Source organism: Mus caroli, chromosome 15, assembly GCF_900094665.2.
Source record: "Mus caroli chromosome 15, CAROLI_EIJ_v1.1, whole genome shotgun sequence".
Classification (NCBI taxonomy): Eukaryota; Metazoa; Chordata; class Mammalia; order Rodentia; family Muridae; genus Mus; species Mus caroli.
In genome coordinates, this window is record NC_034584.1 from 32,410,975 (window position 1) to 32,431,804 (window position 20,830).

The following is a 20,830-nucleotide window of genomic DNA, read 5'->3' on the forward strand; positions in this document are numbered from 1 at the left end:
AGAAGAGAAGAGAAGAGAAGAGAAGAGAAGAGAAGAGAAGAGAAGAGAAGAGAAGAATTGTGTACTGAAGGGCTTAAGTTTGCACACATATTTTAGCTTTTTTAAATTACTACTACTACTACTATCACTATTAGCTTGTTTATTTGCTTTTTAAGACAGGATTTCTCTGTGTAGCCCTGTCTGTTCTGGAATTGTAGACCAAGCGGTCCTTGAACTCAGAGATTCACCTACCTCTGCCTCCCAAGTGTTGAGATTAAAGGCCTGCCATATTCTATCTTACCATATTCTAGTTTTTAAGTGCCATGCTATGCAGTCCACTTTGCATGGCGTTATTTATCTGTTCATTTATGTATAACTTATGGGACTACTCAGGCATTGTCTAGGAAGACTGAGGTCTTCCAATCTGGCTAAACCAGATGCAGGGAAGATCAGCATTGCTGGGGCTTGATTTCATGCATCTTTTTTAGAAACTTCAAATCCACTTTCTCTATATCAAATTTCTCAAATATTTACTTGTGTTTTCTGTTTCCAGGAAACAGAAGCATATTATGTTCTCCTACAGTTTGAAAATTGAGGAAATTAAAAACAGAAAACACATCAGGCTGTCGGCCTGGGTGCAACGCTAATTTTCCAGAAGAAGCAGGAGTTGCCATCTTTGTGGCTCAGCCTTCTGTGGCCCTTCTCGTGTCTTAAGCTTATAAGTGCTACCCCACAGCAATGACTGACATAGCTGCTCCAGTGGCTTAAATCTGCAGAGAAGGGGCTTTGTTTCCAACCAAATAGCCATCTGTTTCCAAGGGTAATCAGATCAAAAGCCCAATAAGAAAATAGCTTCCCAAGATGCCTGTTTCTCTTAGGGGATTATTTTCAATTCTGGTATGACTGTAGATATAGTCACTGGAATTGGTTTGCTCACATAAAGTTCATATGAAATAAATAAGGATTGAACTCACACACACGGAAGCCCACACAGGAATCCAAGAGCTTTTTGGTTTAGTTTGGCTTTGCTTTGGGTTTTTCTGTTCCTTTATTGAATTATCCCAGGACTGTGCAAAAGTAACGAGGTGTGCCTGGAGTCCAAGGTCATTCGGTGATGTGCACCATGATCGGCATTAACTTCTGGGAGGGGCCCAGTCCACCACTGCTGCCTCCAAGACTCACAGACTCCAAAGCAACATTTCCTTTGGAGAAAGCTTTGACGTGATCTTGAAAAGCCAAAAGAACTCTTTTTATTATGAGAAGAAAGTTTTGGAGAAAAGAACTTTGTTCAAGGGTCTGCTTTAGACCTATGGACTTATGAACAAAATGAAGTAAGGTGGGTGGAGAGATGACTCAGTAATTAGAGTATGTGCTGCTCTTACATAGGAGCCTGGCTCAGTTCTCAGCACACCCATGGTGGCTCACAACCACCTGTAACTCCAGCTCCAGGGGATCCAACACCCTATTCTGATTTTCACAAGCACTGTACATGAATGTAGTCCACATACATACATAACTTCGGGCAAAGCGTCACACATACAAGACAATATGAATAAGTCATTAAAATGGTTTAATGAAGAAGGGGAAAGGCATGAGGAAAGAAGACCTTACATAAGAATGATCTGATCAAATCAGACCAGGAGAGAAGGGAGTGTTCATAGTGTATCCAGGGAACATTAGACACACACCAGCCAATCTACTGTCAAAGGAGCATCCCCAAAAGTCTGGAGGAAAACCAAGCCCTCATTATAAATACATTAGCTGATGCTCAGGGAGAAAAGAATACGAGACTGTGTTTCCTGTGCTTCAAGTGAGATTTAATTCTTGAGCTTTCCCTGCATTCATCCTGGAAAGGGTGATCAATAACATTCTTGGCAGTTAAAAGAGTTCTTGTATTTTTGTCAGAATCTGTTTTCTGAGGTATAGTCAGCCTCCTCATTTTTGTAAAGTCTGAAAACCATATCAACATTAAATAGAAAACTCTGGGAAAATGCAAAGTGGTAGAGGTTCTCCAAGACTGTTCTCTGGGCAGTTAGCTTGGATCCTTACAGTGCTTCTCTTCCTGTAACTGGAATTCTGCCAGCTCCTGCAGGGGCCTAGTGCATTGCAGAGGAAACCCCACACAAGTCTTAACAGGGCTGTGCCCCTCTGCCGGCTTTTACTTCAGCTGTGGGCTGGGGAAGATGTTCCTAGATAATTTAATTCCTCTGTAATTTAGAGAATTCAGAGTTTAAAAAAAAAGTATTTACTCTTTAACTTTAGCTAACTTCTGAAAAATGTGTGGGCCTGAATCCATCAGATCTGTATTATGATAATGCATAAGATCTACCCATTTCTTAAGTGTAAAGGATGCTAGGAAAAGCATCTAGTTCATTGATAACTCATACAGTCTGGTGGTATTGAGTTTGCCTTTCAAGCCAAGGCTGTATGTCAGGTTAACAAACACTGAAGGTGAAGGAAGATTTCTGAGAATTCCATCCTCTGCGTCCTCTGCATCCCATGCATCCCCTGCATCCCATGCATCCCCTGAGAACTGCCGGAAACCAATCCAAGTGGCATGTACTTAGGGTAAAGCATAGCAGTGTATTTGTTTTAATGTACTTGAGGAAAAATAGAATTGGCACATGTAACTGGCAATTTCATAGGTAGTGTCATGTGGGACACGTGTCAAGTCAATGCATAAAGGGGAAAAGAGTCTTTTTAAAAAGATATTGCTTATTTCTTAAGAATTTTATTTAATGTGTATTGGTGTCAAACAGTTATGAGCTGGCATATGGGTGCTGGAAATTGAACCTAGGTCCTCTGTAAGGGCAGCCAGTGCTCTTAACTGCTGAGTCATCTCTCCAGCCCAAGATATCAAGTTTAGAAATAGCATAGATAACAGCTTTAGGGACAGCCGCAGCTCTAGTTGTTGGGGGATCTACATGAAGGCCAAGCTGCACATTTGCTACATATGTGCAGGGAAACCTAGGTCCAGCATGTGTATGATTTTTGGTTTGTGGTTCAGTTCTGAGTACCCAGAAAGGTCAGGTTAGTTGACTCTGTTGGTTTCCTATGGAGTTTCTAACTCTGCGGCCCTCAATCCTTCCCCCAAGTCTTCCACAAGACTCCCCAAGCTTAGCTGTGAGTCTCTGAATCTGTTTCAGTTAGCTACTGGTTAGAACTTCTCAGAGGACAGTTAGTTATGTGATGCTCCTGTGTGCAAACCTAATAGTGTCAGAGATTGGTGCTTGCCTATGGGATGGTTCTCATGTTGGGCCAGTTATTGGTTGACCATTCCTTTAGTATCTGCTCCATCTTTGTCCCTGCATTTCTTATAGGCAGGGAAATCTTATGGGTGGGTTGGTGTCTTTTGTCTGGGCTCAGTGGGAGAGGATGCCCCTACCCCTGCAAAGACTTGATGTGCCAAGGTGGGGGGATATCGAGGGGGAGCTCCACCCTCTTAGAGGAGAAGGTGAGGGGGCTTAGAGGAAGGGACTGGGAGAGGAGAGGACCAGGAGTGGGGGGCCTGTGATTGGAAGGTAAAGTGAATAAATAAATTAATTAATGGGAAAAACAAACAACCAATCAAAAATAGCAGAAATAGAATATGATACAGTGAAAATCCTGAAGCTAAGACTCAAGTGATTATGGCTTGGGAAACTGAAAGATGGCATGATGTCAGCCTCTGGCTCTCTTTCCTTCCCTTCAGAAGCCTTGAGCACAGGGCAGAGGGTGGGAAAGCAGCTGCTTCCCTGTGAATCACTGGGTTAGAATTCACAAGTTCATCCTGAGGACTGAAAGTCTGCACAATCGTTTCTGAGTGATTAACCAATTACGCAAGGAGAGTCTTTCCATGAAGTCCCCCATTAGAAGCACCTGGCCCCTTCTTTTCTGTTTGGACTGATTTGTCCCAGTCTTGCCCCGGTGAAGAGCAGTAGAGCTAAAGCTTGAAGCTAACCTTTAGTCACTCTCCATCTTTCTGTCACATCATCGCTGCTAAATGAGCCTTTCTGGTATCCACAAAGGCCTATTCTTCCGGTGATATCTAGTTCGACTTAAGAGAAATCGAATCTGAGAAGCAACTCTAGGTGGGTGAGATTGGACCATGAACCAGCTTGAGGATTCGCATAGCTGTTATCTAGACACTTGAGCATTCGCAGTGAGCAAAAGGAGACACAAATCCTTCCCATTGGGGAGGCTGACGTCCTAACAACGGGGAGGTAGTTGGATTTGCAAAGCATCTGTGTCCAATGCTGAGTCAGTTGCATCCCAGGATGATGGAATACACGTGGGGGTGGTCCCCAGGGCTTATTCGGGCAGCTCTGGTCTGGTGACCCTCATTCAGTATTTACCACACATCCGTTTTAGTCCGAGTGAAGGACTCAGCTGGACAATTGTACTTTCTTACCCAATTTTAAAATTCTTGTGTCCCTAAGTGGAAGGGAAAGGGCACTAGGGAGAGAAAACAAAGTGGCTGCAAAAGTGTAAAAAGGAAGAAACAGAAAACCAGCTCTTCTCAAGGGATCTTAAATCCGGATTTGTGCTGGGCTAAGCACATTCCTGTGTTGATGTTTTATTATTATTATTGCATCATGACATAAATAGCATAACTTCATATTAGTAATGGCTAGCTAGAGGTTTCTCTGTACAGGAAGTAGTCTGGACACTCTCCCTAAGTGAGCTCACTTATTCCTATCATGACTTTATGACGTGGGGACTCTGTGGTTTTCAGCCACAGATGAAGAACTGGGTGTTCAGAGAAGGTAAGTCACTTGCTCCAACCCCCAGTGGAAAAGTGGAAGAATCTGGTACAGATGTCAGCATGTTGGACTCTAAATTCATTCACTTCTTTACCCTGTTTGGGGAATCCTCCTCCTCCTCAGCAGGAGGCATCAGCTATTGCTGGCTACACAGCCAGGATGGTCTTCAAAGAGGTTGTTGTGGATTCTCGCAAATGTTCTACTCAAGAACAGGCCCACCCTCAGGCCTCAGGGGGGACTTTCTATGACTATTATGCTAAATGGACATAGACTCAAGTGTCCTCTAAATTCCTATTTGTATGACAAGAGATAACTGGGAGTCAACAGCTGCTCGGAGTGAGAAAGATAGTGTCATTGGTGAGCTCAGTCATGAATGAGATGTCTGTATTGCCCCTTCCTGAAGGTTCAGGGACCATCTGGAAGAAGAGGCAGGACTGTAAGAGCCAGAGGTCAGAGAAGACCACAGTGAAACTGTCTTCAGGACGGGACTGGGCTCCACCCATGAATGCACAGCAGCTGTGGTTGCCTGTGTAAGGTGAGGCCAGTCGACATTCTGTTATGGATGAAGTTGGAGCTTGTGAGACCCCAAACTTAGCTAGGAGCTATTGATAAGATGATGGCTTCTGGGTGGGGGAGTGGCAAAGAGTCCATTTTCTTTAAGGGTGTGGCCCCTGGTAGGTTAGCCACGCTCCAGACCAAACTGGATTCAGTGAGTTATGTTTTTTTTTTTTTAAGATTTATTTATTTTATTTATGAGTACACTCTTGCTGTCTTCAGACACACCAGAAGAGTGCATCAGATCCCATTGCAGATGGTTGTGAGCCACCATGTGGTTGCTGGGATTTGAACTCAAGACCTTTGGAAGAGCAGTTGGTGCTCTTCACCATTGAGCCATCTCCCCAGCCCCTGATTTTTGTTGTTGTTGTTGTTTTTTTTAAGGATGCCAGGTTGGGAGGGAGTTGAGCATGTGGAGCAAGGATCTGGGAGAAGCTAAGGACATAAGTGGAGGTTAAATATAATAAAAATACATTGTATGTATGGATGAAGTTAGCAAATAATTAATAAATCAAATATTCTATTTTAAAAGCATACCCTTATTTTCCAGCCTCTCTGCCCCAGCATTCCCTCTTGACTCCTTACTGGGATGACAGCCACTTTGGGTGATTTTTGCTGTATTTTTATAGCCATTGTGGTCTATCTTGCCCAGCATTCCTTAGTCTTTTAATTCTGTACTAATTATTTGAGCCAGCATGGAGCAATCTTTCAAAACATCCAATTAGCAAGTGCACAGAGGAAACTGGGTCCATAATTAATTAGTGACTCTAGGACACAACAAAGGAAAAACAAAGCCAGGGACATGGAAGTTGGAAGACTGGAAATGTATGATGAAGACACAGGCATCCAGGTCCTTCCTCGAAAAGGACAGAGACTTAATCCTCGTGCATGCACAGTCAGATCCCTAAAGTGGTCCGCAGGTCTTAGAACATCTTTGAACAAACCTCAGTCACAAGGTGGCAGGTCATCTCTTCCTTCCCAGCTGAATGGCTACCTGAGAGCTGTTGGCAAATTGAGTCGTCCCACATTGTTTTTGGAAAAAATATTTGTCCATTCTTTCTTCTCAGAGTTATTCAAGCCTCCTATCTTAAGATATCTTAGATCATCCTATCCTAGTTCAGAGTTATTCAAGCCTCCTCTCTTATGAGATCTTAGATCATCTTATCCTAGCTCCTGGGACTGCTTGCTCTTCCCAGAAACGTGGTGCTTTAAATGAGAATGACCCCTTAGGCTCATGTGTTTAAATACTTGGTCCCCAGCTGGTGGGACTGTTACGAAGGATTAGGAGGTGTTGCCTTGTTGGGGAAGGTGTGTCACTGGGGGTTGGGGTTTAGGAAAGACTCAGGTCATTCCCACTGTGCTTTCTGCATCCTGCTGCCTCAACCTCACTCTCCCATTGTGTTCCTTACTTTCCAAATGCTATGATAAAACATCCTAACCAAGGTAACTTATAAAAGAAAGCATTTAATTTGAGGGTCATGGTTCTAGAGGGTTAGAGGCAGAGAGAGCCAAGTGAGAATGGCATGGACTTTTGAATCTCAAAGCCCAACCCCACTGATACACGTCCTCAAATAAGGCTGTGCTTTCTAATCTTTCCCAAGCAGTTCTACCATCTGGGGACTGAGCATTCAAATCTATGAGCCTATGGGGGGCCATTTTCACTCAAACCACTACACCTATCATGGACTCTAACCCTCTGGAATGGTAAGTCTCATTAAATACTTATTTTTAATTAGTTACCTTGGTCATGATGTTTAGTCACAGCAATAGGAAAGTAACTAACATAAGAACTTAAGCTAGGAGAATGAGACAAGAGTAGAGGGATGCTGGGATTCACCAATGGAAAGCTGCTTTCTGATTTCAAGGAGGCCTCAAGTGAAGTCCATTCAGAGCAAAGATTCCCAGGCAAGGTTAGAGTTGAAAGCAAGCAGCCTGGACAATGTGACAAAGAGATCCTACATCTCACAGGCTTGACATCATCACCGTTACACACTGCAGTGACAATTAGAACCTTATCCAAGGATGTAAGCAGTATGGGAATGCTTGGCTTTGTTGTTGTTGTTGTTGTAGACTGTGGGACCATGAAAGGCAGCCTGTTTTCTGGTCAAGCTAGGTTCAAACCCTGGAGATCCAGCAGATTAATCTGCAAAGGACAGAAGGCCCATTTGTCATGCTCCCAGACATAGGCTCCTGACACAAGGACCCAGCTCCTTAATTCTGTGTCCTTCAGTCACTTAGGCTCCACCCCCACAGTTACCTGGCAACAACAAGGTAGCCCAGCCCACTATAAAAGGGGCTGCTTGGCCCCTCCTCTCTTAAGTTCTTACCTCTCTTACTCTCATCTCTCACTTTCCTTCTCTCCCCTCCCTTCTCCTCTCTCTCCACATGGCCATGGCCTGCCTCTACTTCTCTTCTCTTCTCTTCTCTTCTCTTCTCTTCTCTTCTCTTCTCTTCTCTTCTCTTCTCTTCTCTTCTCTTCTCTTCTCTTCTCTTCTCTTCTCTTCTCTTCTCTTCTCTTCTCTTCTCTCCCCCGCCCGTCTGTTTTCTACAATAAAACTCTAAATCCATGGACCATCTCTGCTCATCTAGACCCGCTGTGCTAGAACAATGGAATAGGCCTTCCCCTAAAGAGCAGCATCTAATCTCCTGCAGGAAAGCCTCCCAGCATTTCCAGTAGCCAGATTGGACCAAGGACCAAGGACCGTGAAGGAATCACCCAGTGACTTCTCCCCCTGTCCGTTCTCCCTTCGGCCTGAGGCTGACCAAGTTGCCTCTGGGGCTTCCACTTCCTTTTCAGCTCTTCCAAGACACCCAGTGGCATCTGGGATGTCCAAGACTGAGAAGCTGTTTTTCCTGGTCTCTGTGCAACCCAGGGACCCCTGAGCTGGCTCTTCCCCGGTACTCAGTGGTCTGTAGTGCCTGAGGAGCCAAGACTACACCTTCCTCCACCTCCTGGAGTGGAGTCTAATGGCCTAACAAGGCCTGACCCCTGTCCTTCATTAGTTCCATAGGGTCCCGCGGCAGTCTCTTGCATCTGCCCGTCAAGAGACCTGGAGCTCTGGTGGGACATGAGTCATCTCTCTCACCCCTTTATTTCCTCACTCCAGGTGCCATGCAGTAGATTTTTGTTTTGTTTTGTTTTGTTTTGTTTTTCCACACACACAGCCCTTTGGTCCTAGATAGGGCTAATCCCAGCTTCGAGGCTGATCTCTGTCCTTGATGAGTGACAACTAACCTACCAACTATAGACAATGTGCTTTGCTTAACTCCCACATAATGCCAAGAAAGAATATCCAATGGGAAGGAATAAAGATACTTCAGCGGACACTAATGAATCATGCTGACTGACAGAGCTGCTGCATGGGGAACATATCGGCCTTGCACTTTCAGTCCTTATCAATAATAACTGTTAGTAATAAGATGGGAGACTCTACATCAGGATGCAGATGAGATGTTTTGCCTTGTCTGCAAACTATACACCCTGGCAGGCAATGGCTTCTGCCCCCAAGCACTTACCCATGTGCCATGGCTGGGGCATGCTCAAAAGCTCAGTGGTAAATGTCTTTCAGAGAGTTCTCTAATTCTTGAAGGTCTTCAAATGCCCCCCCCCCCCACAGAAACAAGCACATGCCACGGGTAAAAGGGAGAAAGGCTCCGACTCTGGGAGCACTTTAAGCCAGGTTCTCGCCTACCATTTTGTTCTGGGAGCACTTTAAGCCAGGTTCTCGCCTACCATTTTGTTCTGGGAGCACTTTAAGCCAGGTTCTCGCCTACCATTTTGTTCCATAGAGAGCTGCTCATCTGATCAAGTCAGAAATGGAAAACTTCGGAATTCCTGCTTAAATCATATTGTAAATATTTCATTCTGTTAGTTTTATCTGAAGTACCTTTTTCCAGTAGAAATGGCAGTGGGAGATGGTAATCTAACCCCGTATGAGTCCAGTTTAGAAATAAACTTATATTCAAGAACTTCAATGTATCTGGAGTTTAAAGGCAAATTTAAGGTTTGCACTAGGAAGTTCATCTCAAATAGCATGACTATTTAACATGCCATTTCAGATTTCTCTCAAGCTCCTTTCATTTGAATGAAGTGAACTTGAATTATATGGATTAATTTTCCAGTGCTGGGGAGTGAACCCAGATCCTTACTCATGCTAGGTAAGTATTGTGACACCCAGTTCCACCCCCAGCCCAACTAAGTGAAACTTTGCCACTATAAAGCTGGAGAAATTTAAATCATTGATCAGGTGGTATATGATTATTAGGCTCATATCAGCACAAGAGGAGGAGGGGTATGCTTTGTATTAGATTTTATACTGTAGACTATTTTAAAAATTCAATAAGTAGGATAGTGTCAATCAAATTTTCTCCTTTTGGTGCACCACCTTGGGCGCGAACTCGGTAGACGGTCCCTGGAGGACTCTCCACACTGCGGGCTCCCTTGCACATCCAGGATCTTGGGATCACTGTGTCAGTGGAACACAATATCTGTTCCAAAACAACCCAGAGAGGCTTGGGCCAGCAGGAACAGAGACACAGGAAACCCACCTGATCAGCGGCTGGGGTTTGTTCCAATCAGCGTCAGCCCTGGGCCATCTTTAGTACGAACTGGGTGGATGGTCTCATGGTCCCCAGAGGACTCTCCACTCCACAGGTGCCCTAGCACACCCAGAATCTTAGGATCACTGAGGAGAGTTGGCCTCCAGAGAGGGCTCTGACCCCAGGACTTGGGTGAGAGTGCCATCTTGTATCCCAGGTCTCTCAGAGACCAGTCTGTGCAGGAGAGCACGTGGACCTCAGAAGCAACAGGGCTTCTTGGTCAGGGTCCCTTCAGGCCTTCATCTTCAGTCAGGAGGCAGAGCTGAGACCCAGACCTCTGTGCACCTTCCCTGCAACAGGAGAGCTTGCCTGCAGAGAGTACTCTGACCACTGGGACTCAGGAAAGAGATGGACTCCCAGGAGTGCTGACAGAGGCTAACAGAATCACAGGAGGAACAAGCTCCAGCCAGAAACAGCTAGAACATCGAACACCAGAGATTACCAGATGGCAAAAGGCAAACGTAAGATTATTACTAACAGAAACCACGACCACTCAGCATCATCAGAACACAGCACACACACCACAGTGAGTCCTGGATAACCCAACACACCCAAAAAGCAAGATTTGGATTTAAAATCATATCGCATGATGCTGGTAGAGGATTTTAAGAAGGACATTAATAACTCACTTAAAGAAATACAGGAGAACACTGCTAAACAGGTAGAAGTCCTTAAAGAGGAAACACAAAAATCCCTTAAAGAATTACAGGAAAACACAACCAAACAGGTGATGGAATTGAACAAAACCATCCAAGATCTAAAAATGGAAGTAGACACAATGAAGAAAACCCAAAGGGAGACAACTCTGGAGATAGAAACCCTAGGAAAGAAATCAGGAACCATAGATGCGAGCATCAGCAACAGAATACAAAAGATGGAAGAGAGAATCTCAGGTGCAGAAGATTCCATAGAAAACATGGACACAACAATCAAAGAAAATGCAAAATGCAAAAAGATCCTAACTCAAAACATCCAGGAAATCCAGGACACAATGAGAAAACTAAACCTAAGGATAATAGGCATAGATGATAATGAAGATTTTCAACTTAAAGGGCCAGTAAATATCTTCAAAAAAATTATAGAAGAAAACATCCCTACCCTAAAGAAAGAGAAGCCCATGAACATACAAGAAGCCTACAGAACTCCAAATAGACTGGACCAGAAAAGAAATTCCTTCTGACACATCAATCAGAACAACAAATGCATTAAATAAAGATAGAATATTAAAAGCAGTAAGGGAAAAAGGTCAAGTAACATATAAAGGCAGACCTATTAGAATTACACCAGACTTCTCACCAGAGACTATGAAAGCCAGAAGATCCTGAACAGATGTTATACAGACCCTAATAGAACACAGATGCCAGCCCAGACTACTATACCCAGCAAAACTCTCAATTACCATAGATGGAGAAAACAAAGTATTCCATGACAAAACCAAATTCACAAATATCTTTCCATGAATCCAGCCCTTCAAAAGATAATAAAAGGAAAACTCCAACACAAGGAAGGAAATTATGCCCCAGAAAAAGCAAGAGAGTAATCCTTCAACAAACCTAAAATAAGCTAGCCGCAAGAACAGAATCCCAACTCTAACAACTAAAATAACAGGAAGCAACAATTACTTTTTCTTAATATCTCTTAATATCAATGAACTCAGTTCCCCAATAAAAGCACATAGACCAACAGACTGGCTGCATAAATAGGACCCAACATTTTGCTGCATACAGGAAACCCACCTCAGGGACAAAGATAGACACTACCTCAGTAAAAGGCTGGAAAACAATTTTCCAAGCAAATGGTCTGAAGAAACAAGCTGGAGTAGCCATTCTAATACTGAATAAAATCAACTCCCAACCCAAAGTTATCAAAAAAGAGGACGAGGGGCACTTCATACTCATCAAAGGTAAAAATCTTCCAAGTTAAACTCTCAATTCTGAATATCTATCCAAATGCAAGGGCATCCACATTCATTAAGGAAACTTTAGTAAAGCTCAAAGCACACATTGCACCTCCCACAATAATATTGGGCGACTTCAACACCCCACTCTCATCAATGGACAGATCCTGGAAACAGAAAGTAAACAGAGACACATCGATATAGTTGTCTCTTGTGAGGAGGCTATGCCAGTGCCTGGCAAATACAGAAGTGGATGCTCACAGTCAGCTATTGGATGGAATACAGGGCCCCCAATGGAGGAGCTAGAGAAAGTATCCAAGGAGCTGAAGGGGTCTGCAACCGTATAGGTGGAACAACAATATGAAATAATCAGTACCCCCAGATCTTGTGTCTCTAGCTGCACATGTAGCAGAAGATGGCCTAGTTGGCCATCATTGGGAGGAGAGGCCCTTGGTCTTGCAAAGATTATATGCCCCATTACAGGGTAATGCCAGGGCCAGGAAGCAGGAGTGGTTGGGTTCCAGAGTAGGCCAGGGGGAGGATATAGGGGACTTTTGGGATAGCATTTGAAATGTAAATGAAGAAAATATCTAATAATTTTTTTCTCCTTCTGTAATTATGGTATGCTAATTATGTTGGTGCTAAAGTTTTACTGGTTTGCCCATCAGTCTGGTCTACTTGGCGAGAGACCAAGGTCAGTGAGAGGCCATGTCAACAGGGTCAACTGTCATGAGGAGCTTTTTTTTTTATCGGATATTTTCTTTATTTACATTTCAAATGGTATCCCCTTTCCTGGTCCCCCACCTCACCCTGAAACCCCTATCCCATCCTCCCTCTCCCTGCTTCTATAAGGGTGTTCCTCCACCCACCTACCCACCGACTCCCACCTTCCTGCCCTTAGTTCCCCTACACTGGGGCATCTATCGTGCCTTCATAGAACCAAGGACCTCTTCTCCCATTGATGCATGACAAGGTCATCCTCTGCTACATATGCAGCTAGAGCCATGTGTACTCTTTTTTTGATGGCTTAGTCCCTGGGAGTTCTGGGGGTCTGGTTGGTTGATATTGTTATTCTTCTTGTGCGGTTGCAAAACCCTTCGTCTCCTTTGGTCCTTTTTCTAACTCCTCTATTGAGGACCCTGCACTCAGTCCAATAGTTGGCTCTGATCATCCATTTCTGTATTTGTAAGGCTCTGGCAGGGCCTCTCAGAAGACAGCCACATCAGGCCCCTTTCAGCATGCACTTCTTGGCAGCCACATAGTGTCTGGGTTTGGTAACTGTGTATGGGATGAATCCCTAGGTGGGACAGTCTCTGGATGGCCTTTCCTTCAGTCTCTGATCTATACCATTTGCTCCTGTGAGTATTTTGTTCTCCTTCAAGAAGGACCAAAGCACTCACACTTAAGATCTCCGTAGAATATTGGCCCACTGCAAACTTATAAAATGAGACTTATTAAATGTTTCTTATTTAAGTTCCTGTGTGTCGCCAGAATTGGGGTTTGCTCAGACAGGGCTCCAGAGATGCATTGCTCTCCCGGCGATGAGCCACAGAGAATTTGAAGGCACCTTCACGTAACAGCCTCAGAGCATATGGGGATGGAATAGTTCTCCTTGAATGTGTCTGCCAACTTTGAGACCCAAGCCTTGTCTGGAAGGGGAGAATGTGGAAAGTCTAGGAACTACATTACATGTCTAATAAGTTCTATTCTGTTCATAAAAAACCCCAAAGCAGAAGAGTCTGAAATGCTCTATCTCTCTGCTCTTTCTCAGGCTCTTAGGTGGATTGTTGCCCTGTAGAGACTCACACTGTTCCCTTGTCCTGCCCGACCCCTCCAGAGAGAAGTGTCAGAGCATATGGAAAATAGTGGCGGCATTCTGTCCTCAGGATCAAGAGTAAGTTAGTTCAGATCTCACCTTCCCTATTATACTTGTCCTTCTGGAAGTTCTCTGCAGTGTCCTACTGACTTAACTTCTATGAACATCCATCTGGAGCGTGAGCTCCTGACAGCTGGGACATGACCCCTCGGCTTACTCAACAGAGGAGTCACTTCAGTGCCACACTGTACATAGTTAAACTTTATCTACATACCACTTAGACCACATATTCATAAACAAAAACTTGTCACAGAACTTATATATTTCTGTATTGGTTTATTGTCTGCCCATTCCAGCAGAATTTAATATCTATGCTAACATGTTTTTTATTTTTGCCTCATGGTTTTTGGCTGGATAAGTGAATGAATAAAGAAATGAATTCTTACAAAGGACAGAATTGTTGGACACTATGAGCTCCTTTTATTTCCACTTCCAGGAGAGGAAATAACTGAATGTTCCTTATTACAGACTATTCATGTTTCTATACTCACTCATTCTCTTTACACTGATCAATAATTTACATCATGGTGTCTTGTGTTACAGGAGCACCACGGCCAAGGTTCTATAAAGCTTTGTGTTCCTTCTATCCTTCTATCTCAAGTTTTAGTCAACACCTTCAGAACTCTCATGACACATTTCTTCTTACCAACAGGGAAGCTAGGTGTGATATGTTTATAGGCTCACAGTTCTGTGCCCTTACCTCCCACCACCACTGCAACATTCAACACATTTGTGAAATACTTCTATGTGATTATTTGGTTACCTCCTTCCTGCCAAGATATCCACAATTGCTTTATACCACTGTGATAAATACCTGAGATCAACAACAGACTAAAGAAAAAGGGTTGGTATTGACTCATCATTTCAGAGGTGTCTGCTGAGCTCATTTAGGCCCAAGGGGAGTCAGTACAACATGGCAGGAGTAGATATTGGAAGAAGCTGCTTGCTTCATGGCATCTGGAAATCAAGGAGAGATGGAGGGCTAGCATGCCCGCAGTGAGTTGACTTTCTCTAGTTCAATCTACCACCTGTCAATAGTTTAATGGGATGGGAGCTGTCTCCCTTTCATGGGCCTTTTGGGAGAGATCCAAGGGCCAAAGGATAGCCCCATCTTACTGAGTAGTAGGCAGAAATAATACTTTCCTGGTCCCCAGTGTCTGGCACAGTGCCTGGACACATAGTGATGGCTCAACCAGTTTTTGTTGAAAGATAAATAAAACATTCTTCTAGGAACATGCACTGCTATCAAATGGGTGGCATTGTATCATTTATTCTTCTCGAGGTCTCAAGTTAGTGGGTGCTGAGTCAACACACATTCATTATTGAAATGAGCCTTTATGTGCTTCAAGCACATCCTCCCATCTGTATAACACCAGGGGGTCTTGTTTCAAGCTTGCTAAGAAATTAGCTGCCCTTGTTCCGTGCTTCTTGTATGTCCTGATGAAAAGGCAGTTTTATTTTTATTGACTATATTAGTTATTCTGGGACTAATGCATGATGGGTAGAAAATGGCTGACCTAGACTCAATTATGTGGCCGGTCAGCATTAGTCTCTACATAGTATGTGTAAATAGCTAGGCTCAAACTTGAATTGTCTTCTGAATATCTGGCACCCTGTATGCTCTGGGTAGCCTGTTGGAAAATCAGTGTTTTGTGACATAGGAGCGTTAATGGAACATGGAAAATAATATGTGGTGAGTCCTCAGGCTAAAAGCTATTATTTGATGGCACACCCTAAAATTATTGGTGACTTACTGTGCAGAATACAATGTATCCCTAAGATTTTCCTTCCTGAGGGAAGTGGTCACTAATGAAAATAGAGGAAAAGAAAGAAACCCACTGCAGAAAAGATGTCTTTATAACACTCTGTAGTGGAGAAGCTGATCATATGGGGAGACTTGGGGAAAAGTAGCAATTTCTTGGGATTCCAGAAGAAGTAGTCCTTGCAGAGAGGGGGTAAAGTCAGACAGTCATCATTGGAATGTTAGCACTAAGCCCAAGCTGGAGTCCACCCAGACTTCATTCTACACTCGATCTAAGGCAAAAAAAAAAAAAAAAAAAAAGGCCAAGAAGCGATAGACTGCACTCTAAAGCCATTTTCTTTTTATTGGAAATAGATTCTTCTCATATAATACATCCTGAACAGAACTTCCCTCCCTCCACTCCTCTGAGCTCCACTTCCACATCCCTTTCCCCTCAGATCCACTCCCTCTCCATTTCTGCTTCAGAAAAGAGCGGACTTGAAAGAGACAACAGCCAAACACAACAAAACAAGATACAAGACAAGGCGAAAATCCTCCTGTTGAGGCTGGACAAGGCAACCCAATAGGAGGAAAAGAGTCCCCAAAAGGTGAGAGATACAGCTGTTCCCACTGCTAGGAGTCCCACAAAACCACGAAGCTGACTGCTGTAATGTATATGCAGAGGACCTGGTGCTCACTCATGTAGGCCCAGTGCTTGCTGCTCCACTGAGCCCTTGTGATCCCTGCTGAGCCAAGTCGGTGGGCTGAGAAGTGCTCCTGGTGTCCTCCATTCCCTCTGACTCCTACAGTCTTTCCTTCCCTGCTCCCCAATCTATGACGTGAGGGACCCTATAGAGATCTCCAATTTAGACTCTCTTGGTATCATATACAGTAATTTCTTTACACACAGCCTTCCTACTTTCTGCTGTCAGGATCTGCCACAAGGCAATTTTTCTTCACGTCTGGATTTCTTGCACAAAATTCCCCAAACTCCATAAAATTCAAGAGGATTCACTAACTTACCATTCTTTTGGGAAAAGCCCAGCTAAGAGGTCTACGTCTACATGGAAGAGGCACTTTCCTCCTTAGATTGCCTGCTCCCTGCTCTCTCTAGCCAAAAGTTGTCCATCCAAAAGTGGCTCTTTCCCTCCCTGAGAGCTTGTCTGTCAATCTCTCACCTACCAAGTCTTCCTTGGGCATGGCAGATGCTGCACATGGGAACTTCTGGGACCTCCCCACACTCACCAAAGAGGAAGCTACACAGTTTAGGACCCTCTAGAAGAGATCCACACTAAAGAGTTATCTGAGACTGAAGGCACAAGGCGGATGAGGATGCTCAGACAGGTGAAAGAATAAGCCAGAGCCTAGCCAGGCGTAACCCTAGTCCTCAGGAAGCTGAGGCAGGACTCTGAGGTCAAGCTACTCAGGACTGCCTAGCGAGACTCTGTCACAAATAACAAGGACAAAACTTTAGAAGCAAATAGTGTGACTCTTCTCTATGCCCCCATGTTTAAAGAGTGGGGTTCCTGTGTTGGGTCTCACACATTGTCTGCTATCTTTAGGCCACACACATTTTCTATGATGGATTAGATTGGCGTCAAAAAGACTGCCGTGTCTAGTGCTATGACATCCATAAGCAGTTCACTTGTGACAAGAAGAGAGACTGCCTCCAGCTGCCTGTGCTTAATGGCCTTAAATGTACAGTTTTGTTTCAGCCTCCAGGAGAAACACAATCGCTCCAATGACAGCAGGGAGAAAGCCATTAGATCCGAACGCTAAGGCAACTTCTGGCAACTTGACACTGTCCTACAGGTTTCCTTGAAGGGACTGGCCTACCAAATTTGGAACAAAGAATTTTACTTTCACTTTCTGCATTCACTGCCTTTTCTAAAGCAGATAAGCTGTGTGACTAAGCTAATGCTGAAATCAGAGACACATAAGAGGGGAGAGAAGTTTGTTTCACGTAAAAATTTCAAATTGTCATTCTTCCTTGTAAGACCAAATATATGATATTATATATATATATATATATATATATATATATATATATATATATATAAAATCATCTTGCCCTTATTTATTTTAATTTTTGCCATTTTATCCTCACACAAAAACTGTTTGGCCAAGAATATATGAGATTAACAGTGATGCTTTGACTCCAGCATATAAACACATACACCAACACCTATGACATATTAGCTTGCATCTAAATCTTGGATTATCTGGGCCCATTCGCTTATTCTGAATGTTTTCCAAGAAACCCACATACCAATAGAGTCCCCTCCCTGAAAAGCTAGTTTGCTATATAACCAATGAGATGGCTTTTGAGACTCTTATCAACAAGTTAGGAAAGTGACAATGCCCCTGTCTCAGCAGGAAGCTCACTATTTCAGTGTGACCCTTGCTGTACTGAAGTAAATTCTCAGAATGATTCAGAATCAGAAACAAATGCCAGCACACTCAGTACTGTAGAGTCAATTTCCCATTACAAGTAAGCAGAGTCGGGAGGTCCAGAGGCGTGGATGCCCTTGGTCTTCTCTAGGAAGCAATACTCAGTCTCCCACTTCACTGCCAGGTCTACTATTTTGTTTTTGACTTGCTTTGCTTTCCTAAATGCAACACTTAAATGAGGTTCCCATCTAATCGGATGCCGCAGAACAGATTTTTTTCCTTTCTCCTCTGAAAATCCCAACAAACATCCAGCTTTGCCTTTCGTGCGGTACAAACCCCTCACGTTAACTATGGCAATGGGCACCCTAGGACAAAGCAGCTTTGAGGATGGACATAAGCCAGTGTCCTCTGTTTACCAAATACAAACATAAAGACCCAGAAACCTAAGCAGCAGGAACACCTTGGTGCTTTAAATCAGAGTTTACAGTCTAAAATCTGGTCCTCTCAAGAGCTTAGGAAAGAACTCACTGTGTGCTGTCCCAGCACCTCGGGCCTCAGAGATGCTCTGTCCAGGCAACTCCTCTCAGCAGCGGGCTGGGGCTCTGTAATTGAAATCACACATAGTCAGCCACCCCTGTTACCAGAACAGTCAGCAATAGCAAGAAAGTTTAGGTTACTGTTATGTCCCTGGAGTTGTCTCTGCAAACCGGAAGCATCAAACCTCTGAGAAGCATTGACGCTCAGCCCCTCTGTCCGTTGCCTTCAAGTACTCAGGGGTGAGTGTCATAGGCATGGTCCCATCAGAGAACAGCGTTTCATGGTCTCAGTTGCTTTGGACATGCTACACAGACAATGCAGTGTTAGGGGCACATGAACTCAGGTATAGCCAGGCATTACCAACTTCAAAATAAACTTATTTATGTATGGGTGTACACACACACACACACACACACACACACACACACACACACACACGGAGGTGGTAAGAGAGAGAAAGAATACTATATTGTCAAAATACAGAAATTATTTTAAATAATAAAATATAGGAATTATCATTTAGGAATCATATATTGGCAATGAACAGTACAACCTAAATTCACTCTCATAAAAATCAATAGGAGGAAATATTTTGCTGCATTCAGCTGAAAAAAACAAGCAAGTAAAATAAGACAGAAGTCAGGCTAGTTTAGGGGAAGCAGAGATTTGCTTTCCTGTTTGACTTTCTACGGCTCTCCTGACACAGGTTCTCTGCAGCTTCTCAGGCCATGTCTCATATTTCAGTCACCCAATGTCAGCCTTGGTCCTAACAAAATATTCCAGTGTCACCCAAGGCTGGATCTGTAAGTCCCTCTTTTGTGAAGTCTAAGGAAATCACATAAACTAATCCAGGCTAGCCCAAGAAGTAAGGCTAGAGTTAACTTACACAAAACTGACATAAGGAGGCGTTTGGAGCTCTTTGAGGAGGAGAAGCGGAAGAAGGGAATTATGAAAGGGAATCCACACATTTCCACCACAATAAGGCTCAACAAGAGGGGAAGGTTGACATGTAAGCATGCCTGGCCACTAAAACACTGGGCTAGCCCTTGGATTGTCAGCAACCGAGACCAGAAGGAGCGAGGCTAGATGAAGACCGTTTCCCTGGCCTGCTTCACTAGCGCTCTCTATCAGCACAGGGTTCACTCCCTGAGGAAATGACTCAGAACTCCATTTTGGTTATGAAACGTATTCTACAGTGTGTGAATTTCCCATCTTTCCGTCTTTCGTTTGTCATCCAGACAGCTCTGCCAGAGGAGGCCCACATCACGGCTGGAAGCAAACCATGACAGATGTCACGGGCTGCCTCCCCAAGTGTTCAGTCTGCCTCTCTCCCTCCAGAACCCTAATGTTGTCCAAAGCAGGAGCTCTCAGCTAAGGAGGAGAGGCGCAGAAGTTCTATGAGTGGAAGTTCCTTGACAAAAGCCACACAGTCAGTGCAAGACCTAAACCAAAAGGAGCTGCCATGCTGGCCTGCCCTGCCTGCTCCTGGGCTGCCATTCAAGAATGAGATGTTTGCCTAAGTCATCTAGAAGGGTTCTTTTAGGACACAGAACATAACCCTGAGCCAAGAAACTTTCACTAACACCTTGATAGTGAGATACTGAGATTGTGAGAAATCAAGACTCAAGTCAGGTCTCCTGACCTCCACCAGTGACAGTTCCAATCCTAGGCACTGCCCAAACAGTCAGTCCTCTGAATACCATACAAAGGGACCTTTCACATGGCTGCTGCCACCGTTGAGCCTTATTGTGGTAGGGACATGTGGATCCTTTTTCAAACTTGCTAAACCAGACTTGCACTGCAGACCTGTAACCCCAGCACTTGAAGATCAGGGGCTCTAGAAAATCTTCATCTACACAGCTAAATACAAGGCCAGCCTGAGCTACCTGAGACCCTAGCTTCAGACTCCCAAACGCAACAAAGCCTGCCTTCCTCGCCAGCCAGGGAAGCTATTTAAATGACTTGAGCTACAGTTCAAACAGTGGTGGAGGGCTCATTTCCCACCTTCCATTTTTTCTTGTTTTCTTTTCTTTTTTAACACGTGATGCTCAGGCATTCTAGTTGCTAAAGCAAGCCTGCCTTGGCTGAAGCAGAGGACACCTGTCTCATTTCTACACATTTCCTCTGCAGGGTGTCTAAGGGAGAGCCAGCTCTCCTCCTAAATCTTGTTGCAGAGGAGGTTTCTCCCTTGTTTCCTCCTTCACTGGGCTATTAAAAGATATCAGCACTCCCATGGAAGCTGAAAAACCTTTCCCAGCCAAGAGGAAACCGTACCCAAAGATGATTCCAGGGGATTAAGGGTTTAGCTGTGAAAAGCAAAAAGGCTTAAACGTTTAGAGGGAGATTTTTAAAAATGACATTTTTTCTGACCTCAAAATGGAAAAGGAATCTTCAAAGCATATAAGGGTTAACCATAAAAAGAAAGATGGGCATATTTGCAACTGTAATATTAAGGTATGACAAAGAATGTTAAGAGGGGAGGGGTCTGTGAATGTCTCAGCAGATAAAGTCAT

The 20,830-nt window shown here is 44.0% G+C and overlaps 1 protein-coding gene across 8 annotated transcripts in view; it reads right to left on the reverse strand.

Moving 5' to 3' along the window:
- Positions 1-20,830, reverse strand: part of Ncald (neurocalcin delta) — a 414,228-nt gene that overhangs the window by 169,640 nt on the left and 223,758 nt on the right. For all 8 annotated transcript variants that reach the window (XM_021183094.2, XM_029469811.1, XM_021183096.2 and 5 more), the window contains one exon: positions 18,309-18,382. The gene's annotated coding sequence lies outside the window, so the exon portion shown is untranslated. The remainder of the gene's footprint in view (positions 1-18,308; positions 18,383-20,830) is intronic.